Source organism: Trachypithecus francoisi, unplaced genomic scaffold (genome assembly GCF_009764315.1).
Source record: "Trachypithecus francoisi isolate TF-2019V2 unplaced genomic scaffold, Tfra_2.0 Lachesis_group3, whole genome shotgun sequence".
Classification (NCBI taxonomy): Eukaryota; Metazoa; Chordata; class Mammalia; order Primates; family Cercopithecidae; genus Trachypithecus; species Trachypithecus francoisi.
The window spans coordinates 11,324,372-11,346,565 of record NW_022681468.1 but is presented as its reverse complement, the minus strand read 5'-3'; the positions used below and the strand labels follow the sequence as shown (position 1 = coordinate 11,346,565).

General features: G+C 50.6%; 1 protein-coding gene and 1 long non-coding RNA gene across 8 annotated transcripts in view; one reads left to right on the top strand and one right to left on the bottom strand.

Annotated features, from left to right (window-relative positions):
- The window catches only part of SYNE3 (spectrin repeat containing nuclear envelope family member 3), a 117,474-nt gene extending 97,901 nt beyond the window's left edge, over window positions 1-19,573 (bottom strand). For 4 of the 7 annotated variants that reach the window (XR_004432310.1, XM_033191446.1, XM_033191441.1 and 1 more), the window contains exon 1: window positions 19,463-19,573. The gene's annotated coding sequence lies outside the window, so the exon portion shown is untranslated. Of the gene's footprint in view, window positions 1-17,885; window positions 18,193-19,462 lie in introns of those variants that run through there. The other 3 variants (XM_033191444.1, XM_033191440.1, XM_033191442.1) reach the window with 3 other exon arrangements.
- On the top strand, window positions 19,020-20,524 carry LOC117071462. The gene is made up of 2 exons (XR_004432312.1): window positions 19,020-19,104; window positions 19,872-20,524. It is a non-coding gene; the product is annotated as an uncharacterized LOC117071462 (long non-coding RNA).
- Window positions 20,525-22,194: the final 1,670 nt, after the last annotated feature.

The following is a 22,194-nucleotide window of genomic DNA, read 5'->3' as shown; positions in this document are numbered from 1 at the left end:
CTTTTCAGGGCCATTTTAAACAAAGAAATAAAATTTGTGGTCACTTGGCCCAAGCTGGAAGATCAGGGCCAAGTCAAATCTCGATGGTGTGAGGCTCCAGGGCTGGGCCGAGGTAGGGTCTGGCAGGGCTCACTCCTGGTGAGTCACTGCCCCAGCCCCTGTCCCCCTACACAGGGATTCACAAAGACTTGCTTTTCCTGGGACACTTCCTAACAGCTACTAAGGATTCAAACCTGACTTTGCTGCCAAATAAGCTATGCGGTCTTAGCCTAGTATATTTAACTCCTCTGACTTTGCCTTCTCATCTATAATATGGGGATGGTATTAGCACAAACTTCTCACTGCAGGTCGGAAGACTAAGTAAGTTAATATTGGTAAAGTGCTTAGAAAAATGCTGGCACACAGTAGGTGCTACAGAAGTGCCTCCTAAATAAATAATAAATGTGCAAATGTGACAGTTCTCCTGAGGGGAGAAAAAGAAGATGCAATATAACAGTCCAGCAAGGAAAGTTTGTGACATTCACCCACTCTACGGCATATTCTGGCCATTTATAATGAGAAATTAATGCCCTAGAATAATGTACGGTCTGCAGAGAAAAAGAGCAGACTGCAAAGCGCCGCACTCTAGGACGAGGGTTGGCAAACTCTTTCTAGACACGGTCAGAGAGCAAGGCTTTTAGGCTTTGCAAGCCATATGGTCTCTGTCACATCTCCTCAAATCTGTCATGGTAGCATGAAAATAGCCACAGATAGCATGTAAATAAATGAGCATGACTGCATTCCAACAAAAATTATTTACAAAAACAGGTGGCATTTGACCAGCAGGCCACAGTTTGTCGACCCCTCCTGTGCAAATCATTCAAAAACTGTCAAAAAAAGATGAGGAATGAAGCCGGATGCAGTGCCACGTGCCTGTAATCCCAACAACTAGAGAGCCTTAGAAAGACCTCTTGAGCCCAGAATCCAAGGCTGCAGTGAGCTGTGACAGGAGCGCCACTGCACTCCCCTCCAGCCTGGGTGACAGGACAAGATCCCATCTCTTAAAAAAAAAAAAAGAAAGGGAAAAAAGTAGCATCACAGAGCAGTGAAATCATGGGTATGTTTCTAAGATTTCAATTTCCTTAAAGTGGTATTAACAGTTAAAAAAAAAAAAATAGAGGCTTTTAACGTTACATTTTAATCACAATTAAAAGATTTTTTTTTTTTTGAGACGGAGTCTTGTTCTGTCACCCAGGCTGGAGCGTAGTGGCATAATATTGGCTCACTACAACCTCCACCTACCAGGTTCAAGCCATTCTCCTGCCTCAGCCTCCCAAGTAGCTGGGATTCCATTCATTTCGCCAGAAATCTAGGATTACAGGCATGCACCACCATAGCCAGCTAATGTTTATATTTTTAATAAAGACAGGGTTTCGCCATGTTGGCCAGGCTAGTCTTGAACTCTTCACCTCAGGTGATCTGCCTGCCTCAGCCTCCCAAAGTGATGGGATTACAGGTGTGAGCCACTACTCCTGGCCTAGAAATTAAAAGATTTCATTGTTCCACTAGACTTTCAGAAAAAGTTAAGAGTATTAAGTCCAGCATTCACATTACATGAGACAGAAAAGGCACAGACTTTGAAGTATGTATAGAATAGGACTGCATCTGGCTTCTCCATCTACTAGCTGTGTGACTCAGGCAAGTGTATTCACCTCTCTGTTCCTCAGTTTCCTCATTTGTAAAATGAGGATGACAATGGCACCCACAAGCATGCAAAGAGCCTGGCACTGAGTGAGCCTGGCGCACTGTAGGCCCTCAACACAAAGAAGCCACCTCTCAGTGTCCCCCAGGCTGGATCCTGCTGGCCCTGGGTCTATGGCAGCAGGACAAGGCGGACTACAAAGCCTGGCATGCTTTACCTTCCAGCTAAAAACAATACTCTCCACAGTTTTCAGCTTTGGTTTACAAAAACAACACAGAACCATTCGAATCTCACTTTTAATTTAATAACTGGTGCCCCAGCCTGAGAAACGGTAGAGTTCGTTTCAAATGGGAGTTCTTGGCGGGAGTGAATCTCAGAGCTCACTGAACCCTTAGGGAGATCCATGGCCCTGCAGTGCCTGGGCCCTTGACTGGCAGAGCCAAATCCATGCCTGGATCCAGAGGCTCAGGCACGAGGATGCTTCCATTCATTTCCCAGGAAACCTGCCAGTTTTGCAGGAGGCAGTGGGACCAGAGTCCTCTCTTGGCAGAAAGGAGCATCTAAAGGCTCAGGGTCAAAGGCTTTTCTGAATAAACACTTCCTGTGCCTGACAGCCTCCACCCAAGAAAGTCCAAGGTGTTTAACAGGACATTCAAAGTCCTTCTCCATCCATCTCTGCAGCCTCAGCCTCCCCTACTTTCCATCTCCTCTGCTTGTAGCAGGAGCCACCTGTGGCTTCTGTATGCATCATTTCTCCCCTTGATCTTTGCTCCTGCTGGTCCCTCCGCCCTTCTCTGCCTGGCTACACTCACCCATTGGCTTTGGCATCACCACCTCCAGAAAGTCTTCCAGGATTTTTCATAGTGTAGAGGACTGGGAACTAGCACCTTACTAAGTACCCATGAGGTGTTTGTACACATCAGCTCATTGAGTCCTCCCACCCACCGTTAAACCAGAATGACTGGCTTCTTTTTGTAGATAAAGAAGTTGAGGTTAGATTCAAAGTGGCTAAGTAACCTGCCAAAGGTCACACAGCAAGCAATAGCGTAGCAGAGCCCGGGCGGTTTTAAATTGTCTTCATTCTGCTGGGGCTGCAGGATAATGTCCTCTGAGTTACCTAGAAGAGCCCCCTGTATCACTAACTCTTGTCTTTTTTTTGAGACGGAGTTTCGCTCTTGTTGCCCAGGCTGAAGTTCAGTGGCGCGATCTTGGCTCACTGCAACCTCCGCCTCCCACGTTCAAGCAATTCTCCCACCTCAGTCTCCCGAATAGCTGGGACTACAGGCACCCGCCACGATGTCCGACTAATTTTTTTATTTTTAGTAGAGACGGGGTTTCACCATGTTGGTCAGGCTGGTCTTGAACTCTTGACCTCAGGTGATCCACCCGTCTCGGCCTCCCAAAGTGCTGAGATTATAGACGTGAGCCACTGTGCCCAGCCTACCTCCTGTCTTATATCTGAGATATTCAGAGAACCCTTGAGACCTTCTCCCCAGAACCTTCACCTCCTTGGAGTCCAAGGTCGATCATTAACAGGCTGTGCAGGTTATAATTAGTACCTGCTTGTTCCTGCCAGAACTTTGCAACGCCAGGTTTACGATGTGCCTGTGAGAAGCCAGGCACCCAGCCTAGGAACTGCCTTTTGTCCCACTGCTCTCTGCGGCTCCCAACCTGAAGGGGCTACCCGCAGGAGTGAGTGACTACCTTGCAGACTCGTAGGTGTCCTCTTGAGTCCCCACACCTCAGCACCAGCGGCCGCCCACAGCCAGGCAGCAGAGAGAAACTGCCCTCTGGGGCTCTGCTTTGGCCCAGCCGGACTCAGTGGGAGGAGGCTGCCTTCCTCCTGGAGCTGGCCTGTGTCCGGGGCTGAGCTCCCCATCAGACCCAGAGAACAATGCCCCACTGTTGTGTGCAGTGCTTGGAAGCTGAGCAACCAACTTCATGATCCCTGTTCATCCTCTCCCTGACAGCCTGAGGGACAGTGGCTGGCCGTTTTAACACCTTTTCCCTTGCAGGACCCTGGGTTGTCCCCAGCAGCCCCATAGCAGAGTCATGACCCTTCCTGCTGCAGCTACAGCTCCAAGGCCACCCACCCAACTGGAAGAGGCGGACGGTCAGCACACGAGCCCCATTCTTTGTACTCCCAGTGGGGGAGGGGGAGTGGTGAAGCGGGAAGGACACACGCTTGCTTCCCACACCAGGCACAAAACCCCGTCTGACTTTCTAAAATATTTTCTCTCTCCTCTCAGACAATACTGGCTTTAATGAATTTCTCTAAAGGGACTCACAGTCCACACACTTTGCATGAAAGCCAAAAGCCACTGTGCCCAAGTTGACTATGCCACGACCCAGGGGACAATGCATGCCTTCTGCCTCCATAGAATGGGCACATGTGCTGGGCCTCAGCAATGCCCGCTCCATGGAGCTGGTGACTCCATCCCAGCCTGCAAGCAGCTGGCAGGAGCTCAGGTGACTCATCTTCTCCTTTGTGTTTTCTTCGGAACACACGTATCCTTCTGATATGTTCTCATTTATTTATTTGCTTGCTTGTTGACTCTAGATCCTTCTAGAATGTGAGTTCCAACAGCACAAAGGCTTTACCAATCTCGTCCATGACTCCCACCCCACTGCTCAGGACTGTGCCTGTCATACAGGAGGCCTCGCAGAGGAGCTGGTGAGTGAGGAAATGAACGGATCTGTGCTCCGTGTGTTCAGCTCCATTCATTCTCTCAAGGCACCTCCATGGGGCATCCAGGCGCCACGTACAGCAGAGGAAACACTAAGCTGGACACCAGCCCTTGAGGAACTCACAGCGCATGTGGGAGAAAGATGCATTCACAAGCAGGCCCGATTAGGGAACTGAGTGAGGTTCGGTTCAGAGGGGACACAGCAGGGCAGGAGAAACTCCACTCAGAGGGAGGGCTGGTCAGGAGCAGTCACAGAGAAGGAGACTCTTGAGCTGAAGGGACAGTGGGGGAGGTGGCCGCAGGAGGGAAGGGCATGGGGGGAAGGAACAAGATGTGCAGAGCAGCAAAGCATGAATTAGCATCTGAGTAGGTTGTCCCCAGCGGGGAAGAAATGAAGGTGGAGAGCCTCAAGCCTCATTCATTCATTCAACAGCATTTACAAAACACGCTGGCCTAGAGTAGGCACGAGTTGGCCCCAAGCACAAGGGCGTTTTCTGCCTTCACAGACTCTTGGGGGAGCACAGAGACCCTTGAAGGATAGCACGGGGGCTCCGGGAACACTGCGAAGGGGCAATCTAGTCTGAGGGTGCAACAAGGCTCAGGGGAGAGATGATCCCCGCTTTACTCCTTCTACCAATGACTCGACCGCCCAGTGCCACAGTCAGAGTAGCGTGACTTTAACCGAGGATGACCAATTTATCCTGAGTTGATGCACACCATCCAGGTTTTAACCTTGAAAGTCCCAAACCCCAGGAAACCTCTTAGTCTTGGGCAAACCAGGGACAGTTGGTCACACTTACTTTCACCTTCATATCCCCTTCCAAGATCCCCAGACTGTCCCCCACTCTACTGACACCCCACCCCCACCTTCCAGCCACTCACAAGGGCTGGGTTCCTGGAGCCTGTGTCCTCAGAACTAGCCAGGCTCACGAGCAGCCTTTCCTCCAGGGTGGAGAGGGAGATTTGCTCTGGGTATGATGGGACAGCCACCTACAGCCTGTGTGTCCTGCCTTTGAGGTCCCATCTTCCCCGGCTGGCTCCTAATCACAGCTGCCACAGGCTCTCAGATCCACTCACTGTCTTCCTTATCTGAGCTTTATCTCCCGAGGCCTCCACAATCCAAGGACAGGCTTCCTCCCCGGCCTGTCTTTGTGCATTCAGAAAGAGACCCATTGTGGGTGCCCCGCAAGCAACCACGTGCCAAACTGAAGCAACGAGCAACTAATTACGACACCACCATCTCCATTTTGCAGAAGGAAAACCAGCATGGAAAACCGGTCAGGAACTCACCTCTGGGATTCATTTCACAAGGCCCCGAGGATTCCATTATTCAAAAGCAGCTACTCACAATCTTGACTTCCAGGGCCCTTTCCACTAACCCTGCAGAGACTCAGAAACCACAGGACTCGGAAAAACTGAGTCTTCCACAGATGCTTGTTTCTAGGTTTCTAAAGTAGAGCTCCATGTCAAGCAGCGAGTTTCCACCAAAGACATTCACAGAATACAGTCAGGCTGGTGCCACCCCAAGCTGCTGGAGGTCTGACTCCCAGCTTTGAGGCTCCCCAAACAATGCAGGTCTCCTCAAGAATCTGAGGCACGGGGATGAGGAGTTACAAGAGCTCTAGCTCTCATGCGAAAGGTGCTAATGATTAAATTAATCCCATTAGCCAGCCTCCAGATAAAGTGGATTTAATCTACCCTCAAGTCCCCTGCAAGGGCGTCGCATGGAAAGGGCTGGGTCTTGTGGCTCACACTGTTTTCTAGTTCTACCATTTATTATTAGCTTGTGACCTTGGAAATGCCCCTTAACTTCTCTGGGCCTCCCCTACCATGCAGGGTAAGCATTGCCATCCACCTTTGTATACCAATCTCTAACTCTTTATAGACATGAGACAGTAATAGTAAACCTTCACCAAGGGCATGCTATCTGCCAGACACTGGGCTCAGTCTTACAAGGATCCTTTCACTGCTGCCGTAGGTCCTACTATTCCTGCCTATTTACAGATGAAAGAACTGAGGCTCAGAGAGGCTAAGCCACCTGCCCTAAGTCCCACAGCCTGTATATGACAAGTTTCCCCTGCTCTTAACCACTAGACCATTAATATTTGCTGAATGAGCAAACAAATTAACACTAGGTTCTATTTTAAACAGTAGACACAAGATTGAGACTTGTTTCAGAACTACTTTTTTTTTTTTTTTTTTGAGACAGGTCTCTCTTTGTCGCCCAGGCTGGAGCACGGTGGTGTGATCACAGTTCACTGCAGCCTTGACCTTCTGGGCTCCAGTGATCCTCCTGCCTCCACCTATTGAGTAGCTGAGACCACAGGCATGGGCCACCATGCTGAGCTAATTTTCTTATATTTTTTGTAGAGATGGGTCTCACCATGTTGCCCACGCTGGTCTCAAATTCCTGGGCTCAAGCAATCCTCCTGCCTCAGCCTCCCAAAGTGCTGGGTTTCCAGGTGTGAGCCACTGTGCCCAGCCAGAACTACATTTTTAAGAACTGAAATTCTTAGAAGAGTGACTAGCTCAAACCTGCAAGACTCACCCTCCACTGTAGACGGGGCTTCTAAACAGGAGGCTGCCAACCATGGCCCACTGCCTGTTTCTGTACAGCTCTCAAGCTAAGTATGTTTTTGAACATTTTTAAGTGGTTGGAAAAAATCAAAAGAATAATAATGTTTCATGGCATATGAAAATTATGTGAAATCCAAATTTCAGTGTCCATAAAGTTTTATTGGAACACAACCAACACCCATTCATTTACATAGTGTCTGTGGCTGCCTTCTCGATATGATGGAGAGCCAAAATATATTTACATATTTCCTTTCTGGCCTTTTACCAAAAAAGTTTGTTCTAGAAGCTCCAGAGGCCAGTACTATTTATCAGCCCAAGGGAATTACCTCACCCCATCCTCTACCTATCAACACAGCATTCCTGCGGGTCCATTATCCTAGAAAATTCTACACTAGTCCTTTCAGCAAACCGTGTCACAATCCGGATAGCCAGCTTTGCTGATGGGCAAAGGTTTCCAAATGCTAAGAATCGTGTGTTCATCAGGGCTTTCCATCTGGCATTTATCTTACTTACAGTCATTTAGGGGGCCTTTGCCACTAAGCTGAGGTTCCCCCACACCGTCACGGTTGTTCTGCTGAAACCATCTCCCCACGTCCTCCAAGCACTATCTGAATCATTTCTAGACTGGGCCCCACCCTCCCAGGGGCCCACGGTATGAATTACTACATCAGTTAAAAGACTATAGGAGGCCAGGCATGGTGGCTCATGGCTGTAATCCCAGCACTTTGGGAGGCCAAGGAGTGAGGATCACTTGAGCCCAGGAGTTCGAGATTAACCTGAACGACATAGCGAGACTCCACCTCTATTTAAAAAAAAAAAAAAAAGACAATAGGAGCCTCACAATCACTCACAAAAGAAAGGCTCACCGGCCAACTCTCCAGTGATAACAGGTAGGGTCCACCAGACACAGGCGGAAAAAGCTGGCCAGGGCCAGGCAGGGCCTGTTTATATCACATTCTGTTTCTGTTTCCCTTCTGGGGAGCTTAAGACCTGGGGACAGGGGCCCTATTTGATATACAAAATCCAGGCCTGGGAAGCAGCAGTGCTGCTGGGTCCTGCCTTGGGACTCTGGGCGACTCACTTCCCTCCATGGCTTGGTTCACCCAAGCACCAGTGAAGAAGCCGGGCTCCTGTGGGCGCTGGGGTCCTGTAATGTTGCAGTCAACGAGTTTACATGGCAGCATTGTCCCCAGGGAAATGGCCCTGATTGCTGGACAGGTTGCTTCTCAGGCTGCCTCTATGGTCTGGGGAAGGTGGAGCAAGAAGGCAAATGCATTGAAACAGAGAGAATCTAGCTGCACTGTCCCTGGAGAGCTCTGAGTAAAGCCACACTGGGAAACCCCAGCCTGCTTACCCCACTCTCTGCCAGTCCAGGTGGCTGGTGCCAATGGTCCTGAGTTAGCGATCTCATTGGGCAGCCCTCAGATCTGTCAGAATGTTGGGCCTCAGAGGTCATCTAGTTCCACGTCTTCACAGTGTGGCCATTTGTGCATTAGTCATGATTTTGACTATATCTGCCATGCAGACACATCCACATTTTTTTCTAATTAATATTCTTCAATTTGACCCATTTAAACTATTTTAAAGGAAGATTTTTTTCTGTTTACCTTTTTCTTTTTTTTTCTTATAGCTGGATTAAGAAATATATTTTTACCTTAAATAAAAAACAGGGTTGGGATAAATTGCCATATATCATAAAATAATGAATATAAACAGTGTTTAACTCTAGATAATGTTGCCAGTTTACACCTGGGGCCTGCTCATTGTTAGAGACAGAGGCAAGTGTTGGAGAGCTATTAAAAACACATTAGCAACTCACTGAGATGTTCTCCTAGACAAAATCCAGAGGTTCGCAACCACCCCTGTGCATCAGGATCACCTGGGGAGTTTTCAAAAGCTACAGGTAAGCAGCCCCACATCCAGAGATCTCTCTAATTCCTTGGTCCAAGGTGGAGCCCAGGTGGTTATGAGAAGGTCATATAATGAGAAAGATTAAAAGAAAAAGTAAAAAAGAAAAGAAAAAGATGGAGAGGAGATGAAGAGGGAGTGGCTGTCATTCAATGCCCTGGGCTTGTACCATGAAATTTATCCTGGCAATTACTAGTAGCCTCTAGTCCAAATTCACCAAGATCTGACCTAGTCTAAGCCCATCCACTGTATTGAGGAGGACCCTGAGGCTCAGGGTTGGGAATGAGACAGCAGGACCTGCTGCGGTGATATTGACTTTTTTCTCCATAGTTAATTCCATAAAAGAAAAAAGTCACATTGGCCAATTGCAGATGGCTGGTGCCCTGGGCAGGCAATGAATGGTCAAGGTGTATGGTCTGTACCCTGTATACCTCTAAAGGGGGACACTGTGCACATGGGCGCAGGCTTAGCTGGGTCGACTCTGGCCCATCATGCCTTCCTAGACCTGCCAGGGCATGGGCATCGGCCAGCAACACCTGAGCCAAGGGCTGACACACCAGCAGCTGTGCCCTGTTCAACTCACTGCACGTGCTGGGGGCAGAGGCAGGCAGAAGTGCTGCGCTCCCTTCCAAGTGACCTGCATAATGGCAAAGTCACCTCCCCAGCTAATGAGCACCCAAAGAAAAGAGGGAGCACTTGGAGAGGCTGGGAGGGGAATCCATGGGAATGGGTGTGACCCAGCACTTTCTGTTTACTGGGAATCCCGGCATCTGTTATCTCATCTGAGCCTCACAATGACTCTGCAGGGAAGGTGTGGCCAGCCCCATCTTACAGGTGTGATAGCCGGGCCCATGGAGGTTATGTGACTTGCCACAGGTGACAAAATCAGGGTTCCAGCTCAGATCTGCAGGATTCCACCTGAGGCCCTGGAACAGAGAGAAACTCCACCAAAGTCGAAAGTCGAACTTCCTTTGCACAGATGGCACCAGTGACGCCTTGCTCTGCTGGCTAAACCAACAATAGTGATGACCCCTTACCTCCATGGGGTGGCCTGCAGTTCACAGCACAGCCAGCAAGGCAAGGAGTGTGGCACCTGCACCCCCACTTTACAGAGAAGAGAGTTGAGGCCCAGAAAGACTGTACCTCTGGGCAAAATTAAAGGGTCCTTCCTGGTGCCCCTCCCAATCCCCTGAGCTTCTCTCTCACGGAGTCACCGTCCCCTAGGATGGGACTGTTTAAAGCACACACCTCACCCACTGGACTCCTCCCACAGGGCAGGGCCATGTCTCTGGCGTCTTCCTAGTTCGTGTCCTCCTCAGCCAGTGTCAGTACGTTGAAGAAACGCCATTGCCCAAGGCACTGGTTACAAAGCGGAAGAGCCCAGATCCCAGCCACAAACACGTGCTTCTTTGGCTCCCAAACCAAAGCTAGCTCCAGCTAAGCGCTGCATGACTAACCCTGCAGCTTCCTGCAGGAGACCCAGACAGGAACTTACCGGGGCTATCCTCTCAGCCCCTCAAAGGAGCACATTAGCAAGTGAAGACTGCGACCAGAAGAGCTTGGCCTGGATCCCCCTCCCTGGGCATTCGGGTGGTTTCACCCAGAGGGAAGTGAGACAAGAGATGCCACAAGATGAAATTTTTTAAAAAATCAATTTTCTAAAATTATGCCTGAGCAAACTTGAGTTTGAAAAAGGCAAACAGATAAACAGGCAAATCACGGAAGCCAGGCCTGCGCACTGCCTGGTGCTGGATAAATGACAGAGATTAACCTGGCAACCCCAACTGGCTCACACCCCACCCCACAGCCACTGGCTTGTGGTCACCAAGTTCTCAACAGCTAGTGAACAAATGGCAGAGGGGGTTCCCTAGGAGAAAAGGATGTGGTCAGAGAAGACAGGCTCCGGGGTGGGCCCTGGCTCTGGAAAACCTTTGGTTTCCTAGCCCATGTGACACTGGTCCCACAGAAAGGATTTCCTTTGAGGAATGGCCTGGCAGTGTGAGAGCCACTGGAGACTGTGGAGAAAGAGCCAGATGCCTGGTTAGGAGGCTGAGTGACTCACCACTTTCAGCCCACAGCTCTCCTGGCGTGGAAGGGCCAGTGTAGCCTGGTAGTTTCCTGCCAGAACTCTGGGATCAGGTAACCTGGGTTCAATTTCCAACTCCACTGCTAACTGAGGTAGCTGAGGATGGGTTAATTAACCTTTCTGCCAAATGGGAACAACATCAGAGCATCCTTCATTGGGCTGTTGTGAGGATAAAGAGAAAAGGCAGAGAGCACTTAGACATTCAGTAAGCACTGAGCAGATATGAGCTGTAAAGGTGAACCATGCAGGAATCTTAGGTGGCACCCAATGGACTCCATCAGCCCATTCACTCATTCATTCATTCGTTCTAAAAATATGTACAGTATTGAGCAGCTTTGATGGCTGGGTTCTGGGCAGATAACAATCCCTGGCCTTATCTTCTTCTAGTGCAGAAGACAGACAATAAACTCAACTGCAAATAATTAACACAAATAATTTCAGGGTGACAGGACAGAGCATGTTGGCAGGATGGGATGAGTGCCACTGCGTGGGCAGGAGGGTCCCTCTGAGGCTGTGACTGTGAGCTGAGATCTCAACGCAGAGAGGGTGTGGCCAGGGGAAGGCCTGGGGGAGGCACTTTTTAGGAAGAGGAGCGAACAAAAAGTCAAGCTGCAGGGAGAAAGACTTGGCACGCACAGGAGAGAGAACATCAGATGTGAGCCCCAGGGATGCCAAGAGATATTTGCAAGGTTCCAGGGCCAACCCCACAGAACCCAGGAGAATGGAGAGATCTCCAAGAGGGCAGTTCCCTGAAGGGGCCACAGAGGGAGATGATGTATATTGCACCTTCTCTCCCCAGCCTCAGATCACGGTTCCAGAGCTCGCTTTTTTCTTGTGTCCTGGAAATATCAGGATCTGCCCTTTATACTTAATTCAAGGGAGCTGTGAGCACCCCTAAAGTTTGTAAGATCCTATTTTAAAGCCTTTTAATTTAATAATAGTAGTAATAGCACGCTCTCTCTCTGGGCTGGGAACAGGGATGTGAGGATGAATAATCCTGTGTTCAGCCCTCAAGGAGGTCACAGGCTAGTGTGGAATCACTCTTGAAACTGTGGATTAGTATCAATGGCAAAGTGCAGCGGGAACAGGGAAACAGAGATCACCAATCCCGTAGGAGGTGGCTGAGGAGGGCTCCCAGGAGGAGGTCATGTCTAGCCAAGTGTTGGTTGGAAGGGGCAGGGAGAAGGAGAGCTGAGCGGGGGAGCAGCTTGTACACAGGTGTCCAGGTGAGAAAGGCCAGGATGAGCTAGGGGCCTGATGGTCCTTGAAGGTGGCCCAGGTTGTAGAAAGCTGGACCAGTTGGGAACATGGGACCTAATCCTCAGAGCAAGGCGGGTAAGCAAGGAGTCACCTGCCAGTGATCTGGACCCTCCTGGGGTGAGTGGGTGAACTGCACTGGCCAGACCCAGGTCCCCAAACACCTACTTTGAAGCTGTGGTCCTTGAATGAGAAAACATCTGAACTTCAAGGTACCTTAGAAATCCCCTAATCTCAACCTCTCTCTTTAAAGAGCAGGAAACAGAGACTAGCCCAGGTGAAGGTCAAATGCAGGCTCCTCCCGTCCTTAAGGAACGAGGCTACCCCAGTGAGTCAGCCGGCTGCATTATTTCAGCAAGTGTCACTTGGGAGGGGCTCAGTTCTTTTCAGATCTCAAATAAAACTGTTGGCTTAAATTAGAGTCCAACCAGCCATGGTGGCCCACCCTGTTCTGTCCATGCCTTGGTGATGACCACACGGGCTGAACGCTGCCATTTCATTTTCATCAAGCAACCATCCCAAGTTGTGTTATACCACGAATATCAATGAGACAAACTCTTAGGGAAGGTGATTGTAAGGTAAGAGCACTGGTCAGGGAGTTAGGAGATACCATCTTGGCCCTAAAGCATCTGCAAGACTTGAGCCAACCATTTCTGCTGTGGAGACTCGGTTTCCCCATATGTGAAAGTACAAGCGTAAATCATCTCTAAGGCTCGGGCTGGTTCCACTGCAGCTGTCACTTCTAAATACTTCTCCAGCTCCCACACACAGTGTCTCTGGGCACGTACATGAGGATTTGTGTCCTAGTCTCTGAAAGCTGCCTTACCCATGTAAAGTTCTCTGTCATTAGGTCCTTACTAAGCCCTGCCCCATGCGGAGGTATCACCAACCCAGTTAGATGGGAAACAACTGGATTCACAGTGCAGCAACTGGCCAAGAAATGGATTCACAGAGCAGAGGGTAGAGAGCAAGGGCTGAGACCTGGACCCAGGCCTACACTGCCCAGGGGAGCACCCATGCTGGGACACAGCAACCGTGCATTAGGAAAACCATCCTCTGAAGCTAAGCACTCCTGGAACATCTGTCCCTTGGAGCCCTGTCGTCTGTGACAGGCACTTCTGCAGAGGGAGGGCAGGAAGAATACCTTTGATGAGAGAAGAAGGTGGCCAAGAATCAAAATGTGCAGCACTTGGCCGGGCATAGTGGCTCACACCTGTAATCCCAGCTGAGGTGGGCAGACTGCCTGAGGTTGGGAGTTCGAGACCAGCCTGGCCAGCATGGTGAAACCCCATCTCTACTAAAAATACAAAAATTAGCCGGGCATGGTGGCAGGCACCTCTAATCCCAGCTACTCGGGAAGCTGAGGGAGAATTGCTTGAACCTGGGAGGCGGAGGTGGCAGTGAGCCGATATTGCACCATTGCACTCCAGTCTGGGTGACAGAGTGAGACCCCGTCTCAAAAAAAAAAAAAAAAAAAAAAAATTGCAGGACCAAACTGGGATGGATTCTCCAACTCCTGACTCACCACTGCCCATGCCACAAAGGCAGTGGGCTTCCTTGCAGGAGAGCAGCAAGGCAGAGGCAGAGCTTTGGCCTTTAGATCGTCTCTGTGATCTGACAGCTAGAAAGCCACCACTCAACTATCCTCCACCAGGACATTTCCCCACAGCCCGCCCAGGCTGGGCTGGGCTGCGGAATTTCAGCATCTAAGAAGTGAAGAATGCGCTCACAGCACAGCGCACTGAAAACAAAAGTGGCTCATCTCTTCCACTCCCGCTCTGGATGCAAGTCCTGCTCCATCTTCACCTGCTGAGTGATTTGGGTCAAAGCACTGAACCTCTCTGAACCTGTTTCCCCCACGGAAAAATGGAAATAACCATACCTGCAGCACTCAATTGTTTTGGCGATCAAATATGCCAGCAAAAAATAGGATGAGTAAGGGGAGCTCTTCCCTAAGAGGACTTCCTGTAGGAAAGGAGATTCTAAGCACTGCTTACATGTTTTCTTTGAGGATGTCTCTGTTCATGTAAGTTCTAGAAATGTGTGTTCCATTGTAAAATGTAACTCTCCTCTGACTTTTAAAAAATAAAATGATCCTGGGCCAGGCGTGGTGGCTCAAGCCTGTAATCCCAGCATTTTGGGAGGCCGAGGTGGGCAGATCATGAGGTCAGGAGATCGAGACCATTCTGGCCAATGAGGTGAAACCCTGTCTCTACTAAAAATACAAAAAAAAAAAAAAAAATTAGCTGGGCATGGTGGCACACACTTGTAGTCCCAGCTACTCAGGAGGCTGAGGCAGAAGAATTGCTTGAACCTGGGAGGCAGAGGTTGCAGTGAGCCAAGATCGCACCACTGCACTCCAGCCTGGGAGACAGAGCAAGATGCCGTGTCAAAAAAAATAAAAAATAACAAATAAAAATAAAATAAATAAAATAAATAAATAAAATGATCCTATCAGTTTAATCTCATGCATACTTCCCGTCTCTCTCCCTGACTGCCCTAAGAAGGAGACTAGTGACCCAGGACTCACACTGGTCTGTCTCTCGGGTGGTATCCTCATGATAGTCACACAGGTGTGGCAGTCTGGAGAGAAGTGTCTTCCCTACGTGTGTGCCAGTGTTGATCTTGGCCAGGACACTTCCTTTTGTTATAAAACCAGCAGATTGGTCCAGGTGACCTGAGGTTCCTCCCAGCTCAAATATTTCAGGATTTTATGATTCAGAAGCATAAATCATTAGGCCAGGCCCTTTACAAATCCTGCTGATCACCTGAGGTCATACAGTGTTATTGTTATCTTGCTCGTTGTATGATTTGGGAAGAAGGAGATTATGTCTCCTATGTTAAAGAGAAGTATGTGTCATACAACAGGATTTGTTGGTTTATTTTTTAAATCCAGCCAGATTAACATTTGAATCTGAGGAGAGAGGCAGATTTTCAAGGAAAGCATCTGAAAATGCTCCATATGATCTTTTAATTTAATTGGTATTATGTAAGATTATATATATATGTAATGTAATATATGTGTCTCCTATTTGCAAATGGTGAAGCAGAAAAATATTTAAAAATAACACTCTTAGCCAGGCATGGTGGCACATGCCTATAATCTCAGCTAGTCGGGAGGCTGAGGCAGGACAATTGCTTGAACCTGGGGAATGGAGGTTGCTGTGAGCCAAGATCGCGCCACTGCACTCCAGCCTGGGCAACAGAGTGAGACTCTGTCTCAAATAAATAAATAAATAAATAAATATTAAAATAAAAAACAACACCCACAAGCCTACCACTGGACTGAAGAAACAGAACATAATGGATCCCACTAAGAGTGAAACAGGCATCTCCCTGATCAGTTACCCACTTCTCCCCAAAGATAACCACCTTCATTTTTTTTTTTTTTTTTTTTTTGAGGCGGAGTCTTGCTCTGTCGCCCAGGCTGGAGTGCAGTGGCCGGATCTCAGCTCACTGCAAGCTCCGTCTCCCGGGTTTACGCCATTCTCCTGCCTCAGCCTCCCGAGTAGCTGGGACTACAGGCGCCCGCCACCTCGCCCGGCTAGTTTTTTTGTATTTTTAGTAGAGACGGGGTTTCACCGTGTTAGCCAGGATGGTCTCGATCTCCTGACCTCGTGATCCGCCCGTCTCGGCCTCCCAAAGTGCTGGGATTACAGGCTTGAGCCACCGCGCCCGGCCACCACCTTCATTTTGTATTATCATTCCCTTACCTTTTTCTTTTTTAAACTGGCTGAACTTTGTGAAATAGAATCTATGTGGCCGGGCGCGGTGGCTCAAGCCTGTAATCCCAGCACTTTGGGAGGCCGAGACGGGTGGATCACGAAGTCAAGAGATCGAGACCATCCTGGCTAACACAGTGAAACCCCGTCTCTACTAAAAATACAAAAACTAGCCAGGCGAGGTGGCGGGCGCCTGTAGTCCCAGCTACTCGGGAGGCTGAGGCAGGAGAATGGCGTAAACCCGGGAGGCGGAGCTTGCAGTGAGCTGAGATCCGGCCACTGCACTCCAGTCCGGGCGACAGAGTGAGACTCTGCCTCAAAAAAAAAAAGAATCTATGTATAAAGGCATGTATAAAACATACATGTAATTATCCAATAACTACAAAGTGATTTCCTTTGCAACTGCCCCCCATGACTCTCCTGATCCTCTCTTGCCTTTCCTCGGCACATGTGGTAATGCTTGGCTTTTATTTAAGATAATCACCTTCTTGCTTTTTGTCATCATTTTACTTCTCAGCTATGTGTCACTAAACAACTCATTGCTTAGTGTGCTTGTGTTTTGAGCTTTTACAATTGCCTTAGCAGTTCTCCATGGAGATGCTAGGGTTCTCTATGCTGCATCTGCAGCCTAGAAAGCCAGGCGAGAGATCCAGGCTGCACTCTGGTGTTCCAGTGATAGCAGAAGGTTAGTAATAACAAAAACCATCAGTCCTATTTATGGTGTGCCCCCACCATCCTGGGCGTTCTGCTAAGCATCATCCTCAGTGACCTCACTTATCCTCACAGCAACCCTGAAAGGGAAGTATTTAGAGAGGACAGAATTAAAGGTGTCTCCCGTCCACTTCCTAGCTGCTCAGCCCCAGAACATCATCCCTCAGTCCTAAAGCAAAGGTTCCTTTTGGGATGGGAGGGTCAGGAAACACTATTGCTCCTGGGTTCCTATCTTTGTGGTCCAGTCAGGCTGCTTTAGGAATATATATATATTCAGAATCCATATTATTTTCCAGCAAGTACTGATGACTTAATGAAGATAAGCATCCTGTCTAGTTGGTACTGTTTTCCCAGTGATGAATGTACAACATTGTCCTTGGATTGTCTAGGATAGGCTGTGTGGTATCAGGAAGAGCATCAGGTCAAAAGCCCTGAGTTCTAATCTTGGCTCTACCACATCCAGCCACGGATATCAGCCTCCTCATCTGTAAACGGGCCAGCAGTGACAGCCTTGCCTACTGCCAGATCCTAGGAGGTGAGAGGCAGGAAGTGCTTTGGAAGACCCCATTGACACATCTGAGTCCCTCTGTAACTTCTCTAGAACCTCCTGCCTTCCCCGGGGCCAAGGGCCAGCTTTCGGTGCTGGAAGGACTGTGAGGGGGGTGAGCCAGGACCACTCACCATTGACAGACAGGGGAAATCAAGGTAGGGAGAGGAGGGGCAGAGCAGAGGGGAATCCAGGTATCCCGATGAGGCCCCTTCGCCTCAAATTGTTACACCTTCTCACGTGTGCTGTGTCTGACATCATACGAGATGCTGATCAGGACAAAGCTCATTCAGTGCTCATGACGCCCTGCAAGGCAACACCTGCAGTGCTATGGTTAGCCCCTTTCCATGGGGAAGGACACTGAAGCTCTGAAAGGTGAAGCAACTTTCCCAAGGCTACACAGCCAGGAGCTGGCTAAGGCAGGACTGGATTCAGGCAATCCAACTTGACTGCCCTCATTCCTAACAGCTGGACAGTGTGGGAGACCTAGCTGCCCAGTGGGTTCCCAAAGCCTCCAGGGTGATTTTAAGGTTGAGCTGGGCCTGCCCAGTCTTGCCTCCCGGGGCCACCAAGCCAGGGCCCCTGGCAGCCTGCTCCAGGCTGCATCACAAGGCAAAGGGGCTGCCCAGGCATGGCCAGGTCCATGGCTGCTGGAGAGCATGCAAAGCACCCGGGCAGGAGGGTTGTTCCCATGGAGACTCCAACTCACCCTGAAGTGCACCTGCAGGGAGCCAGGTGCCAGATGCCAGACTGTACCTGGAGGCAGAAACCTGAGCCTGGATTCTCACCACTTCCCTCTGTGCCACCAACACATCCTCAGGTCTTCTCCTCAGGACCCGCAGCAAGACACAAGTTCCAGAAATAAGACATCCCAGCCCACTTCCCGCTCAGCCACCCCCAGAGGGGCCTCTCTGGTTGAAAACAACGCCCGGGGCCAGCAGGCTTGGCACAGCTGTGGCTGTCAGCCTGCGGAGCGCTGTCCGGCCTGAGGAATGTGCAGACCCACATGTGCTGGAGCGTCCCGCTGGGGCACAGTGACAGGAAACTGAGCAAAACAGCTCGTTGGCACCGGTACGCCCCTCCCACCTCCCAGCTCCTGACTCCTGTGGGCTGTTAGCTGCCCTGGAAGTGCAGGCGTCAAGGCCAGGCCCTTTAAGAGAGCCAGGCAGTGTGGCTCTGGGCAAATCACTCCCCCTCTCTGGGCCTGTTTCTGCTTCTCTTGGTGGATGAGGGAGGCTGTCCTGCCAAGCTCAGAACGGCAGTGATTTTGACATGCTCTTCTTTCTGGGAGGATGGTCCAGTCTCCTCATGCCCTCATTCATGTGGGATGGGGCATGCCCCCAAGACACATCAGGCTATCCCACTAGCAGCCCTTGGCTGTAGAAAGCCCCTGCACCCAGTGCTGGGATAAGGGTAACTCTTCAGAGTTGAAAGGGGTGACCAGGAACCTGGGAAAGAGTCCCAGGGCAGCCCATGGTTGGAGCTTCAGGGCCAAAGTGGTTCACTAAAAATATTCATTATCACCCCGCCCAGGCTGGAGCCCCTAGCTTCCAGTTTTGAAGCAGAAGTCAGCTGGGCGGTGTGGGGCACTGCTCCTGGGTTGACCAATGGGCCACATCAATGGGTCTGCTGTTTGGGGTCAAGATCCCAAGACCCCAAGGGAAGTCAACATCCATCTGAGGCTCTCTCAGGCCCTGCAAGCCACCTCTGGCCTCACTGCCCTCCCCTTTAGAAATGTGGGAATGAGGCTCAGAGAGGCTGAGCTGCTTGTCAAGTTTGCACAGCCAAGAGGCGTCTGAACAAAACTGAGCATTCGGGGTTGGACTTCCCCTCCTCACCGCCTGCTCTGCTCTCCCAGACACCACTGAGCGCGCTCGCGGTCGCCAGGAGCGGGTCGGGCCCCCGCCGCGCGCAAGCCTTGGTGACAGGTCAGCTCGCCCCTAGGAGAGGCAGAGGGAAGCCCCGAGGAGGCACCTGGCCCGCCTGGGACGTGCTGCCCCGGGCTTTAGGGCTTTTTCTTGCCGGCCGAAGCTTCCCGGGGTTGAAAGGAAAGGCTCGGGAATTTCGCAGCCAGCACGGAACGGTTGGATTTAAACTAAAAATACCCGCCCGCCCGCAGCTGTCATGCCGGAGCCCCCGCCCCCGCGCCGGGCGCGCCTCCCCAGGTCCCCCAGACTTTCGGCGCCCCCGATCCCCGGGGCTGTGTCAGAGCTGGGCCGGGGACTGAGGACCCCACCCGCCCGGGCCCCGGCCCCCGGCCTGGCCTCCCGGCCCGGTGCCACTTACCCGCCCGGAGCGTGGAGGAGCGCGGCGCCGCGGGTAGCTGGGGCCGAGCCTCCTTCCCTCCTTCCTGCGTCCCGGGCGGCTCCGGGGCGGGGCAGGGCTGGGGCGGGCCCGGACACCGCGAGTACCCCCGCCCCCGCCGGGACCCGCCCGGTGGCCCCGCGGGAGAGGCCGCGCCCCTCTCCGCACGCGCTCAACGGAGGCCCCGGGTGCGCAACCCGAGCCCGGCGGACACCGTGCGTGGCCCCGGGTACCAGGGCCGAGGAAGAGCCTCACCGCTCCCTGTCGCGGACCCGGGGCGGGGGTTAAGGGGGTGTCCTGTCCACGCTGGCCTGGAAAGCAGCCCGGAGCCCTGGCCCCTGTCTGTCTGCGCGACACACACACACAGCCACCCTCCCTTTTCTCATTCTAGGGGATGGCGCGGAGCTGCCTCTCCCCCGGGAAAGTTGGATCTGTGCGCCCAGACTTGGAAAAGGCATTAGGACACCGGCAGATCTTGCCCTCACAGAGGAGAGGTGGGGGCCTAGGAAGGGGCACACCGCCCGGAGGCGCGAAATCCAAGAAGAAAATGACACCCATCAGCCAGCCTCACGCGGGGAGAAAGGGCGGGGTGGTTGGGGGGGGAGTGGCACCCTGCCCATCCTCTCCCACTCCACAGTTCGGGCCCACAGTCCGGCAGTCGCAAGGAATGTGAATCACCAGACATAATGTGAACCCCCAGCAAACCCAAGGCCTCAAAATGCTCCTCCCCTCTCCCTCCCATCCAGGAGAAACATCCTCTCGTCCTGCCAACCCCTGCTCCAGCCATGCCAACACTTTAACCTTGTCCCAGAATGTCTAAACTGTATCTGCCTCTGTGCCTGTGCACATGAAGTTGCCTTGGCCTGGGGTTTGCTCCACAGCCTTCTGCCAAACTCCTACTGCTTGATGGCTGGAAGCCTTCGCACCCTGGCCCTCTCTCCCAGGTCAGCAGTCACTGGCCTTCCTGTGCATCCAGCCCGGCTTTGAACAGCCCTGGGCCCCAGCTCTTATCTTTTTCCGAGTAATTACATAGTTGCATGATTGACTCCACCGCCTCTGGATCAGATGAGCGCCACTAATGAGGGATACAGGTTGTAAAACTAGGTTTTATGTGAACTCCAGTCATCACAATTTAGGTGCGGCTAGCGATTTTACAGATGAGGAGTTAGTAACTGACCCAAATCCAGTGCTTCCGGGATGCTGTTTTCCTTTTTTTGTTTCTTAGCAGGGATGCCAGATGTTTGCAGAACAGATCCGTGTAAAAGTCAGTATCCTAAGAGATTAAATTGTAAAGCAGGACAAGATAGTTAATGGGGTGTGTGTGTGTATGTCTTTTCGAAATTGAGAGGGAGGTAGAAGAATTAGCCAAAACCCAGGATTCACTCTGAGGTAGACCCACACCTCTTAGTTAGATCCCATTTATTAAGCTGTAATTATTCACAGCATTGCTGAAGACATACACAAGACCCCTCCCATCTCCCTGCGACTGACTGGTTCCAAGTATGCTATTATACGTGTTATTATCACTGTGACTCAATTAGAAGTGCTGCCGCAGGCCTTGAAGTTACCACAGTCAAACTGCAGGTGCAGGCAGTGAGTAACAATGATTATAATGCTTGCATCTGGATCATGCTTTTTGCTTTTCAGAATGCTTTCAAATGTGTCTCCTCATTAAATCTCTGCAAACATCCTCCAGGTAGTTAGGAAAAGTTTAATGAGTTTCGCCTGACAAGGGAAACTAAGGCACAAAGAGGGCAGGTGATTTGCACAAGGAGAGAGATGGCTCCCCCAGGCTGCTCCAAGAGTGGAGCAGGCCGCTGTAACTCAATGTCCTGCAGGAAGAGATGGCTGGGTATAGTTGGGAGCTCAGGCTCTAGTGACAAAGTGCCCAATTTGCAACTTTCAGCTGATTACTCATACTTCGTTTCCTTTTCTGTTAAATAGATCTAATAATAGGAGCTTATCTTGTATGGTTTTGTGCCTGGTATTTGAGCACCCAACTCAGGTGAACTGTTATGTTATGGTTCTGGGAATGGTATGACTGCTACAGTTTCTGGCATACAGCTACTCAGTCTTTCATCAAACATTCCTGAGTATCTACTATGTGCCAGTCTCTGGGAATACGAAGAAGAATGAGGCATAGACGACTACCTCCAAGGAGGTCAGGGTGTAATAATTCTGTGTCAGGGGACCATGGTGCACAGAGATGAACTGTCCCTCCTGCTGCTGGTGCAGTACAGAGCACCAGTTCAGAGCAGTGGAGATATTCACTTTCCTGGTCAAGCTTTGCTACTTATTTAGCTGAGTGAATCTTACAATGTAAGACTGACTTACACATACAGTGTACACATACAGTGTAATCTTACACTGAATGTGACCTCTTACAACATTGGTTTTTCTCGTGTTAGATGGGGATAGTAATAATTTTTCATAGGTGAAAACACATGTGATAAACATATTTTATGAAATGCAAAATACTGTGCAGATAGTTTTATTATTATCAATGTGATTGTTATTATCTTGGGCTTTACAGGGCTTGCTGCTTTTCAGAATACTCTCCCATTCCATTGCTTTTCTTAGACAGGGTCTCGCTGTATCACCCAGGCTGGAGTGCAGTGGTGCAATCTTGACTCACTGCAACCTCCACGTCCCAGATTCAAGCAATTCTCGTGCCTCAGCCACTTGAATAGCTGGGACTACAGGCATGCACCACC